We start from the raw sequence: 6,000 nt of genomic DNA, 5'->3' as shown, positions 1-6,000 counted from the left end.
ATTGTATCAGGAGGGGCAGCGACGGGTTCACCACTCACTTCGACTGTAGACTTAACGGCTCTTAGGACACTACTCAGCTTTTCCTTACGAAATGCATTTCTTAAAACTTTCTCCTTGAATGTTTCACATGCTTTTATCCCCTGTTGATAGACAGACCTTGTATGATTACCACAAACACAAGTAATTATCAGAAAAAACTGTAAATTATCTACCTGAAAAATTAGTAAATTGAGCTGATTACCTAAGGTGGTAGGCACCTCACTAAATTGCACTTATATCTGAATATTTGGACGAATTTGAAATTATTTGGTGTTCAAAAGTAACATGACGTCACAAAACAGTCATAGCATGAATTCAACTCTACGAGAACTTTCACGTTTTTATTTGTATCTTTGGAAAGGAATGAGGGAAGTTTTAAATTTTGGAGCTCCTTTTACGCAGAATCTTATGCTTTACATCTTGGATGCATCACACTTTTCATTTGGATTAGCAGTTTTTCAGTTACGGGTGTTGGAACATGAGCATAGCCTAGTACTCCGCCAAATTTGTAAACACTGCCGATTTTGACAATTTATTGCAGCTAAAAGGCTGAATCTATTCTAGCTTTTAGGTAGATCGTTACACATGATCTTTGCATTTGATGTTTTGGGAATTTTCTGTGGGATGTATCATTTCCGGGTTATAAGACAAATTGAAAAAAGTCCAAAGATTTTGCGATTTTCCGGAACTCAGAAGTTTTGCACTGTCCAGAAACGATTTCAAACTCATTTAACACCCATTAGGAGTGTCTGAGGTCGATTAAAATTATTTCCAAAGTGTGCACATTTATTGGCCGGCGTGGCCTCTTTTCGGGCTAATTTTCCTGGGCTACTTACCACCTGGAGCGTTATTCCGATCTTCCCAGTCTAGTTACGCCCCTGCTTTATCGGCGAACAATTTCTTTAATTGTACGGTGATCGTCTTCCGCGCGTACTCTAAGAGTAAATAACATGCCGCGACGTGACGCATATCTCAACAATACAGTGGTTCCTGTAGGCGCCCACGCCGTTGCTTAGCATCAGTCTGTGATGAAGCGATTGGCGATCAACATGAGCGTCTCCGTTCCCGGCCAGTAAAATCTGAAGAAAACTACAGAATACAGTGAGAGCACGGAGAGACGGTAGGAGGCAGAAGGTAAGACATCGAGAAACATTCTAGTTCCGCAAATCCCTGGCACCCAGAACATAGGCATCAAAACGATTCCATTGAATTGCAAACGAACAATATTATTTCTCACAGGTGTGTGTATTTAATTATATGAACACCCTTCGGCAGTGCAGTTATATCCAGGGTAATACGATTTTACACGCTTGTAATGCAGACTGTTTATCAGGGTTTGTCTGAGGCAGTTAATACTGGAGAAGCAAGAATTTTATGAATCTGTTAACTACAACAAAATCAGAATACAGCAACTTGTACATTCTCGTATGATGTTCCCGTGCCAATCGATTTCTGCATTCGCTCGTACGGATATTGTTCGACAACCTGAAAGGGTAACCATGATGTCTTGAAAAGTAAATCGTGCATGAGTATATCAGAAGCAAAAATATATTTATTCGAATCTCTAATGACTATAGATAAATTACTAAGATTAAACTGTATTGCCTTTTAAATCATAGATGTCTCATAAACGGTATGGTATCGGACTTCAAATTGTCGTTTCAGCTTCTTGTTGTTGTTGTGGTCTTCAGTCCAGAGACTGGTTTGATGCAGCTCTCCGTGCTACTCTATCCTGTGCAAGCTTCTTCATCTCCCAGTACCTACTGCAACCTCCAACCTTCTGAATCTGCTTAGTGTATTAATGTCTTGGTCTCCCTATACGATTTTTACCCTCCACGCTGTCCTCCAATACTGAATTCGTGATCCGTTGATGCTTCAGAATATGCCCTACCAACCGATCCCTTCTTCTAGTCACGCTCTGCCACAAATTTCTGTTCTCTCCAATTCTATTCAATACCTCCTCATTAGTTGAGTGATCTACCCATTTAATCTTCAGCATTCTTCTGTAGCACCACATTTCGAAAGCTTCTATTCTATTCTTCTCTAAACTATTTATCGTCCACGTTTCACTTCCGTACATGGCTACACTCCATACAAATACTTTCAGAAACGACTTCCCGGTACTAAAATCTATATTCGATGTTAACAAATTTCTCTTCTCCAGAAACGCTTTCTTTGCCATTGCCAGTCTACATTTTATATCCTCTCTACTTCGAACACCATCAGTTATTTTGCTCTCCAAATAGCAAAACTCATTTACTACTTTAAGTGTCTCATTTTCTAATCTAATTCCCTCAGCATCACCCGTTTTAATTCGACTACATTACATTATCCTCGATTTGCTTTTGTTGATGCTCATCTTATACCCTCCTTTCAAGACACTGTCCATTCCGTTCAGCTGCTCTTCCAGGTGCTTTGCTGTCTCTGACAGAATTATAATGTCATCGGAGTACCTCAAAGTTTTTATTTCTTCTCCATGGACTTTAATTCCTACTCCGAATTTATCTTTTGCTTCCTTTTACTGCTTGCTCAGATTTTGTGTAATGAAATAAAGTAGATCATCTCTAGTCTTTGTGCCTGTCCGGTTCCCATTTTCATTCCCTAAACAGCGCGCCTGCATAGTCTTGGCCTCTTGTCACCCTAGCTCTGAACTGGTAGAGGATGCTGGAATTACAGATTCTGATACGTTGAATCTTCTCACTAGTAACTGTGGCGATCAAAGGATACTTTGCGCAATTGGTCTAACACTAAAGTGGTCACTGTTTTATACTGTGTTTCATTTTGATGATAAATAATTTCTAACAGCGAGTATAATTTGCACATAATCTCTTACACCTTTGTTTACCCATTGATGTTACACAACAAATATCGACTGCTCAAGTGGCTGACGGGAATAAGAGTTTCGATAGAAGTCGAGAGACTGTGTATGGCTTCTGACTGATAATCACTTGATTCCGGCCGCTACCAATCTCAGTTTTCAACACTGTGTCTTCGTTGAACATATCAATAAATTTACACCATTTCGTATTCAATTATATATAACGTTTGTGTGATCTTGTAACTCGCCGTGTTACGTCTGCCTTCGTTTACAAGTACATACATGACCGAACACACCATCGTCTGCTCTCTAAAGTAGGCTAAATGATATACGTAGCCTTAAGTCACAACGATTTCCTAAACCAGCTTTGTTTATTTTAATACAAGGAAAGACTTTACCTGTGTGGTGTTTTTTGGGCGGCAGCTCCCCCTCCCTTCTGGGAGCTCGGGGCAATGCCCCGGGTGTTGAGCCTGGTTAGGCCGATGTGAGTATGGCGTTATTTTACAGCAGATGAAATGTTCCGCATGCAGACTAAATTAAGCTGTCAGCTGCAGTCGAAGGATTACCAATTGTACGACGAGTAGTTTGGTAATAAAGCACATGCGCTTATCGGATATCAGCAGCCCCGCTGGAGATTCAGCGTTTCCGCCACAGAACCATCAACTTGTGCAACATTGTATTAGCCGTCTTACTGAAACAGTGCGTACTACGTATACCGGATTTAACGGCATTTATACAGTCAGGTCAACGCAGTTTAATTGGCACCAGAGGCTTGGGAATCTTCCATATCCGACAAATAATGAAATTTTCATGAAACAAAGCGATAAGACTTTTTGACAAATATAACCGCAATTTGACTGTATAACAGGTTTTATTTCACAATATAAACATCGGGCTTAGGCCATTTTCAAGTGGTACAAGTATCAAAAGTTCCCAGTTTTGAGTAGAACACAAGTCATCATAAAAAATTTGTATCTCCGGTTACAGAAACCAATTTTGTCAAGAGTAAATGAGAGAACATTTGTGTAATAAGCTAATTTCTAGGCAGTTAGCATGACGTTTCACTTGATATGGTTGTGGAATAAAATAGTCATCTGTTTTATTCCACAACCATATCAGTTGAATAAGTCATGCTAATTGGCAGTAAATTATTCTATTACCCAAATTTTCTCGCATTTACTCTTCACAAAATCGTTTTATGTAGCTGAAGGTACACATTTTTGATGACGACTTGTGTTCTACTCAAATCTAATGAATTTTGATAAATGTTAAAAATGGTTCAAATGGCTCTGAGCACTATGGGACTTAATATCTCAGGTTATCAGTCCCCTAGAATTTAGAACTACTTAAACCTAACTAACCTAAGGACATCACACACGTCCATGCCCGAGGCAGGATTCGAGCTTGCGACCCTAGTGGTCGCGCGGTACCAGACTGAAGCGCCTAGAACCGCTCGGCCACATGGCTGGCGATACATGTTAAAATTTGAATATTCCCTAAGGCCGAAATCTAGATTGTGGGCTAAAACCTGTTGTACAGTCAAATGGCGGATATATCTTTCAAAAGCTTTAATATGACTGAGGCTCCACACCAAAGTATAATCTTTAAAGCGATAAGAGTCCATCGACGGCACGTTGTTTCAGATCAGTCACCATATATCAGCAACGCACGTTTCCCGAAAATCACCGTCGACTGGATCGGATTGATGTTAGCCGAGGGGTTATTGAGAAGAGCTCTACTCGGCTTTTTGATGCTGGGAAACTTTTAGGACCCGTTTCATTCTAAGCTACGCCCTCTCTGTAAATACAGGACAAATCGTCCCTCGTTAGTACTTAAGTTAACGGCTCAAAACAGCATTCAGAAATTAGAGTTAACACAATTGCACCAATACTGCAAACTCTAATCGAGGGTGCATTATCGTTTTAACTTATTTGTAAAATTGCATTACGTGATAGGTCGTTGTCGTTAATGAAGTATATGGAGTGTCCAAATGAAAAGGAGAATACAGTTATATGTAGAGACGTTTCAATAACAATCTAGGAAAAATCGGACGAGTTAAGAATTTCAGGTATCAAGGTGAAGTCATCCAGGAGAATAGATTAGAAGCAGAAGCAATTAATGTCAGGATGAGGAAGTTATACCAAGCATACCAACAGACAAAGAATACCTGTAACAAAAAGACTATGAGTATGCGGGCCAAGTTCCGACATTATGATACAGTTGTAAAACCTGAGGGCTTATATGCGTCAGAAACTTTGACCATGAATAGACAAGGTCAAACTGAGTGCCTGGAAAAATGAGAGCATAGGATATTAAAGAAAATCCTAGGTAATAGATGGGTTGATGGATAATGGTGAATGAGAGCAAATGAGGACTTGTACAGCAAGGCAGAACCTATCACATCATCCATTAAGAAGAGACGGTTGTTATTTTAAGGTCATGTCATGAGGATGGATGGTGACCGACTAACGAAAAGAATATGGAGTTTCATCCAATCTAAGAAAACAAGGCCAAGATGGTTCGAAGAATGTGAGAAAGATCTTAGGCAGGTTGGTATCTCAGAGAGAGAAAGTCCTGACAGGCACAAATTTAGAATATTGGTGAACAAGTACTAAGTTTTTAAAATGGCATCAACGTCCAAAAGACGCAGAGAACCATTATCCGAAGAGCATAAACAGGCACTTCTTGATGGGCTCAGAAGATACTGGCAGGAAGTCAAAGCTGGAACAAGAAAAAGACCTAGACACTAAAATAAAATTGGTTGTTACCAAGCAGTCCATAGAGACTTAACTCGATATTAAAAAAGAAAAAATTTAACTTCGTGTGGAACAGTATGCCTATTAACAATTGCCACTGACATCGCTACACTGACCCCAATGAGTGGATTGGAAGTGGGTGGCTTCACTGTAGAAACTCCTGGATTGCTGACGGATCCAGTTTTCCACGACGTGTTGCACTTCCTTGTTACGTGTGAACCTATGACATATCAAAGACTGTTTTAAGGGACCGAAGATATGCAAGTGACATGGGGAGATATCGGGGCGGTAAGGAAAATGTTGCAGAAATTTTTGGAGGAGCCTGAGGCTCTTCTTAGTCACTTGTGGCAAGCGTATCCTCTACGACTTGGGATGCTTCAGAAAAAT

Source organism: Schistocerca americana, chromosome 6 (genome assembly GCF_021461395.2).
Source record: "Schistocerca americana isolate TAMUIC-IGC-003095 chromosome 6, iqSchAmer2.1, whole genome shotgun sequence".
In the NCBI taxonomy this organism is placed as follows: Eukaryota; Metazoa; Arthropoda; class Insecta; order Orthoptera; family Acrididae; genus Schistocerca; species Schistocerca americana.
The sequence above is the reverse complement of the archived record's forward strand: the minus strand, read 5'-3'. Positions refer to the sequence as shown.